Source organism: Vulpes lagopus, chromosome 12 (genome assembly GCF_018345385.1).
Source record: "Vulpes lagopus strain Blue_001 chromosome 12, ASM1834538v1, whole genome shotgun sequence".
NCBI classification, from domain to species: Eukaryota; Metazoa; Chordata; class Mammalia; order Carnivora; family Canidae; genus Vulpes; species Vulpes lagopus.
The window spans coordinates 58,390,449-58,399,855 of NC_054835.1; the positions used below are offsets into that span (position 1 = coordinate 58,390,449).

General features: G+C 50.4%; 1 pseudogene; it reads left to right on the forward strand.

The window, feature by feature from the left end:
* Positions 1-857: 857 nt before the first annotated feature.
* LOC121474030 lies at positions 858-7,035 on the forward strand (annotated as a pseudogene).
* Positions 7,036-9,407: the final 2,372 nt, after the last annotated feature.

A 9,407-nucleotide genomic window follows, 5' to 3' on the forward strand; every position in this document is an offset into this window, starting at 1 on the left:
TCCTTCATGCAGAGATGAAAATGTTCAGAGCGGGAGAGTAGTGACGCTTGTACAACATCGTGAATTCAGTACTAAATGCTACTGAATTATATGCTGGAAAGACTTAAAATGGTAAATTTTATGTTATGTGTATTTTAGCACAATTTTTGAAAAAACAGATTCCGGGATCCCACCAAAAAACAAAACAAAAAGCAAGGAGGCTGCATAGCGGTTGTGTTTCAGGCCAGGAAGCCTCACCAGCGACTCAGTCTGCTTAGCTGGCTTCCCCAGAGCTGCCCTGCTCCTCCGTCGGCTAATAAACATGCTAATGAGGGACCCAAAGGCTGGGCTGAGGGAGGGGGGCCAGGAGGAGAAGCTTGGGTGTGCCCCCTCCCACCCAGGAGCCTGGCTAAGCCCCCATCTTCCATCAGAGAGGCTCAGGGAAGGTGAGCAGGGACACTCCAGTGAGCATCAGGCTTCTTAAGGCTTTGCTGGAGCTGCCTTGAGAGTTTACGTCCCACTGGGTTGGGCAGGAGGCTGCAGGAGGCCGGGGCAGCCAGTATTGGAGGGGGCGGCCCAGAACCTGTCCACGCAGGCCAGGTTCCACAGAGTGGCCTGTCTGTTGAGCTGGGCACGTGGGGCCGGGTTTCTGAGCCCTGACTGGGTCCCAGGAGGCAAACGTGCATTTGGGAGAAGGGCCTATTGGCCCAGTCAGCCCAAGCTATCCCAAAAGGCCTTGGGGGTGTGGCTGTATCCTGGGGCAATCCCAAGTTAATGGAGGAGGGGTATGAAGTGTATAGCTTTTTTTGTGCCATTCGCTGTGCCAATCCTCTGAGAAGAATTAGGTCCTCTTCCCCCTACCACAAACAGACACACAGATGCAGGTCTTCGAGAAGACCCAGACAGGAAAGACCATCCCCCTGGAGGTCGATCTCACCAACACCAGTGAGAATGTCAAAGCCAAAATCCAAGATAAGGAAGGATCCTGCCTGACCCGCAGCATCTGATTTTTGCAGGCGAACAGCTGGAAGATGGCCACACTCTGCCAAACTGCAATATCCAGAAAAAGAGTCCACCCTGCACTTGGTGCTTCACCAGGAAGGTAGCATCATAGAGCCTTCCTCCTCCAGCTGCGCAGAAATACAACTGCAACCAATCTGCAGCAAGTGTTATATTTGCCGGTACCCCAAGTCTGTCAACTGCCACAAGAGGAAGTGCAGCCACACCAACAACCCACCCCCCAAAAGAAGGTCAAATAAGGCCCCTCCACTGGCTCTTCCTTTGCCCTCAGGGTGGTCTCTTGCCCCAGCCCCAAGGCCCTGGGGGGGGGGGACCTCAATAAAGTTTCCCTTTCATTGACTAAAGCAGTAAAAAAAAAAAAAAAAGGCTTCGCTGAGCTCCTGCTGCAGGATGTCCTCAGCCAAATCCTGGTGAAGTGACTCCTGCTGGCTCACTTTGCAAAATGACCTTTTTTAATCATCAGATTCAAGCAATCATCAGATTGCTTGTTTTTTAAACAGAGAAAACACCTTAATGGATACCTCCCAGCCTAATAAAATATGCAGGTTGAATGTCTTCCCCATCTGGAATTAACTAGAGAAGTGGTTCTTTTAACTGAGAAGCTCATTGGGAGAAACTCATTCTGGAAAACAAATGCAGGAACCAGCCTTTCAGAACAAACCACACTGCAGAGTGAAGCCCTCCGGAAGGTCAGTGTCTTATGTGAAAACCTCAGGTAAACAGGCTGTGGCACGTAGCTGGTGAGCGTCTGGCCCTGGCAATGAGAAGCACGGCGTGTCTGTCCAGGATGAGTCATTTGTCCTATGCTGCACACCCCTGGAGGGAGGACCAGTCCTAAAAAGTCTCTGGCTCGGGGTTTGCTTTTGGTCATGCAGTTCTTAATATGGCAACGCTTAAGACTTGATTAAACAACTAATGTTTTCTGTTTATGTCATTTTCAAAAGAAGTTTGCTCTTCTCACATGAAACATGGGTACAGTCCGTTCTAAGAAATTCAAATAACCCGGTAAGCAAACACAGGGATGCATGTTCATTCTAAAGACTCACACTTCCCAACTGCAAAGAGGTGCTTTGTGGACCTGAAAATTCTTCTTAAAGATAATCCACAGGGCAGCCCGGGTGGCTCAGCGGGTTAGTGCTGCCTTCAACCCAGGGCGTGATCCTGGAGATCCAGGATCGAGTCCCATATCAGGCTCCCTGCATGGAGCCTGCTTTTCCCTCTGCCTGTGTCTCTGCTTCTGCCTCTCTCTCTCTGTTTATAATGAATAAATAAATAAAATATTAAAAAAAAGATAATCCACAAAAAAAAAAAAAAAAGGACGCCTGGGTGGCTCAGCAGTTGAGTGCCTGCCTTCTGCCCAGCATGATCTTGGAGACCCGGGATCGAGTCCCACGTCGGGCTCCCTGCATGGAGCCTGCTTCTCACTCTGCCTGGGTCTCTGCCTCTCTCTCTCTCTCTCTCTCTCTGTGTGTGTGTGTGTCTCTCTCATGAATAAGTAAATAAAATCTTAAAAAAAAAAAAAAAAGATAATCCACAAAGCTAGGGCCCTCCTGCCACCTCTCACCCTGAGTGAATCATTAATCCTCATCAACTACACTTCGCTCTTTCTTCTTTTTTTTTTTTAATAGGGTTCCATGTCCGTTTTTGCCATTGATTTTGTACAAGACCCTGGGCATGGGATGCCTGGGTGGCTCAGCGGTTGAGCGTCTGCCTTTAGCTCGGGGTGTGATCCTGGAACCCTGGGATCGAGTCCCGCCTCAGGCTCCCTGCATGAAGCCTGCTTCTCTCTCTGCCTGTGTCTCTGTCTCTCTCTGTGTCTCTCATGAATAAGTAAATAAAATCTTAAAAAAAAAAAAAAAAGACCCTGGGCAAATCATCACATCCTCTCTGTGCCCGTTTAAATGAGGATTCACGAGGATTCACATAGTTTAGTTTTGCCCTTTTGCCATTATGTAGGCTGAGCAAGGCCTGCTGTCCTGTCATGCGGACCACAAGGGCCACCATGAAGCTGAAAGCATTCTGTATTCTGGGTCAAGTGTATCCATAAGGATGCCACACTTCCCTTTTATCCACAGAGATAATCTGGCCACCTGCTATGTTGGTTTCCTGTGGCTGCTGGGACAAAGCAGCTCAAAAGGCGGGGGAGGGGTCTTAAAACAACCCAGACTCATTCTTTCACAGCTCTGGAGGTCAGAAGTCTGCATTTAGGTGTCGCCAGGGCCACACCTCCAGATGCTGTAAGGGAGGATCCTTCCTGCCTCTTCTGGCTTCTAGTGGCTGCCAGCACTCATTGGCTTGTGGCTGTTCACTCCAATCTCTGTCTCTGTGGTCACATGGCCTCCCCTCCTGCTTGTACCTTCTACTCTTCTTGTCAGGATTTAGGACCCAATCAGTTAATCCAGGATGATGTCATCTCCAGGTCCTTAATTGTATCCACAAGCACCCTTCTTCCATAAAGGGTCACATTTGGAGGTAAGGAGGGTCAGGACTTGCACATGTCTTCCCAGGGGACACTACTCAACCCTCACCACCTGCTTTGCATGCCTAACAAGTTTGTGGTGGGGGCGATTAGGATTTCACTAACCCAATGATTAGGATCTCATGATCTAGATGACTTAGTGACCCACTGGTAGGATCTGAGCCTCATTCAGAATCTACAACTCCTAAAACCCAAGCCAGAGATCCACCAAAATGTCCATTGAAACGGGAGAGAGACCCGTTTGGTGGGGATGAAACACAGTCACTGGGCTCTTGGCCCACAGACCTACCCTGTGTGCTTACTCCACATGTAGGAACACGATTCTTGAAGACCTTTCCACTCGTTTCCTATTTTCCATGTTTGATAGAGAAGCAGGTAATGGAAATATTTTGCTTTTCTCTTAACCCGACTAAAAAGGAAACAGCAGGGCAGCCTGGGTGGCTCAGCAGTTTAGCGCCTGCCTTCGGCCCAGGGTGTGATCCTGGGGTCCTGGGATCGAGTCCTGCATCGCCCCCCCCCCCCCCGCAAGGAGCCTGCTTCTCCCTCTGCCTGTGTCTCTGCCTCCCTCTCTGTGTCTCTCATGAATAAATAAATAAAATCTTTAAAAATAAATAAATAAATAAAAGGAAAACAGCAGCATAAACACAATAACATAGAGCAGTCAGCCTCTGGTCTGCATCCAGACGCCACCCGGCCAGGATGAGGAGCTGCTCACTGCCGATCACTGACGCACAGGACAGCAGCCCAGTGTGGCTGCAGCTCCTTATTTTTCACGAGAAGCTGGACACTGGATATTCTTGGAGAGTGAAATCCCCCAAGTACTAAATGTCGAGAATTCAATATATTGAAAACCCTGCTTGGTATGTGTACAGCCCACGTCCACAGAAACTCTGTCATCTATAAAGGGGTGGAAACACCCCCAGTGCCCATCGATGGATCAATGGATAAGCAGTATGTGGTCCATCCACACAGTGGGATCTAATTCATCCATAAAAAGGACCAACATTCTGACACTGGCTACACATGAAGGAATCTTGAGGACGTTGTGCTAGGTGAAGTCAGCCAGCTGCAAAAGGACAAATCCTCTCTGATTCCACTTACGTGAAGTACCTGGAGTCATTGAATTCATGAGGATGAGAGGTTGCCAGGGGCTGGTTGGGGCGGGGGGGGGAAGGGAGCTGGTGATTCATGGGGACAGAGTTTCAGTTTGAGATGATGAAAAACTTCTGGAGACAGATGGTGGCAGTGGTTGTACTACAGAGCGAGTGCACTTAATGGGCTTACATTGTGTAGGTCTTAATACAATTTAAAATTCTTCAAAAAAAAAAAAAAAAAGACCCACCTTGGGCTCTGCATTGGCCACATATCACATGTGGATGGCAAAGGAAGCTCACTGTCTGCCAGTCTGGGAGGTGGGCAGCCTTCCTTGAAGGCAGTGACCCTGTGTTATTCTTATTTGCTGGTGCTCCCCTGGCACCCAGCCCACAACCTGGCTCCTGGCAGATGCTCAGTACTTGAGATTTAAGACCTGTCTTTGATGCTTTGGCTTTTCAATGCAGAACCTGTGGTGTATGTACCATACAAAGGGGATCGTGTACACAGAGAATCGTGTGAACCTACACACACACATACACACACAGAGGAGATGACTGGGCAAGGAGTGTCCAGGGCACCTCCTGCCGCCCACTTTGCCACGCCAAGAAGCCCAGACATTCAGATCACAAGCTCTGGTCATCTGGACCTTAAAACACTTCCCCAGATTATGTAAAAGCCTCTCGCTACTCAGTGCGATGAGAAAGAGTATTGAGGGGGCACAAAGCCAGAGAACTAGTTGGAAGGATGTGCAAGCAGCTGCAAGGGGAGCATCAGCACGTCCAAGTTCAAACTGCAAAGGCGCCTGGAAGCCAGAGGGGGAAGCCGCTCTTCACAGGAAAGAGAACAGGACAATGTCCAGTCATTAAAGACCTTCAGCCCGAAACACAAGGTGCTTGAAAGGTCTGCAGCTTACACCCAAGCCCTGGCCAGCCCGGCCTAGAACAAGACATCAAAGACCTGGGGGAGGGGACAGCAGCTGCTCCCTGTTTCCCATCGCCTGCCCCTTCCTCTTTTGTCCTGGGAAGGCCCCAACCTTGTCACCAAACTAACCCACCTACAGGGCCAACACGCATGGACAGGAACCAACAGATGTGGCTAACACAAGTCTTGCTCCAATAACTGGATCTCCGCATTAATCATGCAACTTCCTGACACCCCCTTCCCCCTCCCCACTTCCTGCTTCAACCCAGCCCCCTCCCACACCCTCCTCCTCTCCATCCCGCCCTCCCCCACCCTCTCATGAAGCCAGTAGGAGGTGACGTGCCACCATGGAGGCAGAGAGGCCTCAACTCACACCAACTCATCACTCCTGACTGCAGGGAGCCCTTGGTTAGGAAGATTCTGAGGTCCAGTCTAGGCTCAGAAGGCAAGGGTGCTGCAGTACGTTGGTGCAGCCGGCCTTGGAAACAAGATGGAGAATGATGGTGCCTTCTAGTTCTGGGGGTGTTTTTATTTGAAAGTACTTACAAAATCAACCAACTTTTTGTTTTGACATCGTGCAATGAAGGTATATAAGCAAGGGAACAACGTGGTTGAGCAGCTGAATCTCAAAACCCACATCGGTAGCTTCTCCTATTTTGCTGTGGGGATAAAATTATTTCCTTTCCATGCTTTTGAAATACAAGGTCCTAATTTCTTTTTTTTTTTAAGGTCCTAATTTCCTTAATATACAAAGGGTGCTTACGAATAAGCAAAGATGAATGACCAGATAGAAAATGGGTCAATGTTTTTTTTTTTGTTTTTGTTTTTTTTATTTATGATAGTCATAGAGAGAGAGAGAGGGGCAGAGACACAGGCGGAGGGAGAAGCAGGCTCCATGCACCGGGAGCCCGATGTGGGATTCGATCCCGGGTCTCCAGGATCACGCCCTGGGCCAAAGGCAGGCGCCAAACCGCTGCACCACCCAGGGATCCCCTGGGTCAATGTTTTGAATAAAATATTTGGGGGCGCCTGGGTGGCTCAGCGGTTGAGCGTCTGCCTTCGGCTCAGGGCGTGGTGATCATGGAGAGGCTCAGGGCGTGATCCTGGAGACCCGGGATAGAGTCCCGCATCAGGCTCCCTGCAGGGAGCCCGCTTCTCCCTCTGCCTGTCTCTGTCTCTCTCTCTGTGTCTCTCATGAATAAATAAATAAAATCTTAAAAAAAAAAAAAGAAAAGAAAATGGGTCAATGACTTGAATGGAATATTTGGACAACTTTCAGAGAAGGAAACCAGTGGCTCACGAATCCAAGAGAAGATGCTCAGCCTCACTCATGGTTAAAGGGATGCAAATCAACGTGAGGGGCCACCCCTCCGAGGGGTGGGGGAACAGGTCCTCTCACCTCCTGTCGGTCAGGGTTTGAGGGTTTGCGGGGGCAGCTGGCCCCCCGCTGTCCTCTGACCCACAGGTTTCACCTCCGGAAAGGGTCCTATGTGTCCTGTCGCTCCCCCTTCCTATGGGGCTCAGGGCAGCGCTACCTGTGACATCTACTACATGAAACTAGCCAAGTCCGTCAACAAAACAAGGAGTCCACTCGTGGTGTAGACATTCAACGACACACTACCCAGAGGTAATAAAGTGAATTCTCTGAGCCTCGCAGACCAGCGCTGCATGAAATGGGCCAGAGAGAGAAGCGCACATTCTGCACGATTCCGCGTGCCCGGATCGCTAAGACAGGCAGACCTGTGGGTTGGCAGTCAGAGCGGGGCGAGCTCTGGGGGCGGAGGAGGCCCCCGCCAGCCACTGTGTCTCTCAGAGTGGTAACCGCACAGACGGCAGCACGCCAGGAAACACGCCGAGCTAGTTCCCTAAGATCTGCACCCTTCATTGATTGCTTAAGTTGTAGCTCCATTTTATAAGCTACTTTTACTGGGGGCGTACGTTTTATATATGTATGGAAAACACAACGTGCAAAAGCATAGTTAGAGTATCTCAAGTAGATATGAAAGCACAAAATAGAAATATGTTTTTTTATGGGGAGCATGTATTATTTTTACGTATATGGACGACACAGTATGTGAGGGAAATAGAGGAGCAGCTTCTTGAAAGAGCTCATCTCGGGGCCCCTGGGTGGGCTCTGTTGGTTAGGCATCTGGCTCTTGATCTCGGCTGGGGTCATAATCTCAGGGTCCTGGGATGGAGCCCCACATCAGGCTCCATGCTCTGTGAGCATCTGCTTGGGGATTCTCTCTCTCTCTCTCTGCCCTCCCCCAACCCCAAATGGATAAATAAATTTTTTTTTAATTTTTATTTATTTATGATAGTCACAGAGAGAGAGAGAGGCAGAGACACAGGCGGAGGGAGAAGCAGGCTCCATGCACCGGGAGCCCGATATGGGATTCGATCCCGGGTCTCCAGGATCGCGCCCTGGGCCAAAGGCAGGCGCCAAACCGCTGCGCCACCCAGGGATCCCAAATTTTTATTTATTTTTTTAAGATTTTATTTATTTAGTCATGAGAGACCCAGAGAGAGAGAGGCAGAGACACAGGCAGAGGGAGAAGCAGGCTCCCTGTGGGGAGCCCGATGTGGGACTCTATCCGAGGACCCCGGGATCACACCCTGAGCCCAAGGCAGATGCTCAACCGCTGAGCCACCCAGGTGTCTCCGTTAAAAGAAAGGAAGGAAGGAAGGAAGGAAGCAAGGAAGGAAGGAAAAGAGAAAAGGAAAGGAAAGGAAAGGAAAAAAGGAAAGAAAGAAAAAAAGAAAAGAAGAAAAGAAAAGAAAAGAAAAAAAAGAAAAGAAAAGAAAAGAAAAGAAAAGAAAAGAAAAGAAAAGAAAAGAAAAGAAAAGAAAAGAAAAGAAAAGAAAAGAAAAGAAAAGAAAAGAAAAGAAAAGCGTTCAGGGGGATCCCTGGGTGGCTCAGCGGTGTAGCGCCCGCCCTTGGCCCAGGGCGCAATCCTGGAGTCGCAGGATCGAGTCCTGCGTCGGGCTCCCGGCATGGAGCCCGCTTCTCCCTCTGCCTGTGTCTCTGCCTCTCTCTCTCTCTCTCTCTCTCTCTGTGACTATCATAAATAAATAAATAAATAAATAAATAAATAAATAAATAAATACCCGCACTCCAGAAATCGTGAGGTCACAGGAAGTTTTGCCTGTGTTTCCAGAGGCCGGGTCCGGGGGACAGGCCTTGGCTCGGGAGCAGCGACATCTCTAGCCGCAGTGTTGCCGAAGACAGATGGAGGGAAGGGCTCCGGGGGCTCCAGGGCTGCAGCCGGCACAGGGGAGCAGGCTTCCTGGGACCGACCACAGTGGGGAGGCAGGAGAGCTCAGGATGCATGAGGCCGGGCTCCGGTGGTGTCAAGACGAACGTGACTTCTCCTTTGCTGCTGCACAGTCAGCCCAAGGGTGAGGGAGAAGGAGGAGCCGCGGCTGTGCTCCGTCCGGGGTGAATACCCCAGCCCCCGAGCTCCTATATCCGTAACCAGGAGAACAGGGTCTGGCGGGTGGGGGGGTTGTGTGCTTTCTAGGCGTCTCCCTGGTTAGATCATCAGTGGGTCCGCTGGTTCAGGACAGGAGGAAACCAGTAGATATTCCTCACGGGACAACCCAGCTCTCTTCCCGGGGTGGGGCCTCCAGGCTCCGGCTGCTGCCACCCAGATCCTGGCAATTTCCTAGGTGAACCCACTAGTGTCTTAAGGCCCGTAGGGAGCAGCGGGACGGTGAGGACCACTTGGCATTTTGTCACTCAGCTGCATCGTTCCGCTGGAAGCCAGATCATCTACGAAGCTCTTTGGTACCCAGGCCGGGAGCATCTCCTCTTTCCGAACAAGGGGAAGCTGAGATGTGGTGGCTTTGCACACCCCCAGGGACACACAGGGCTGCTGAGAAGGCCGCGGGCACCCCCTGGTATCAATGGCCA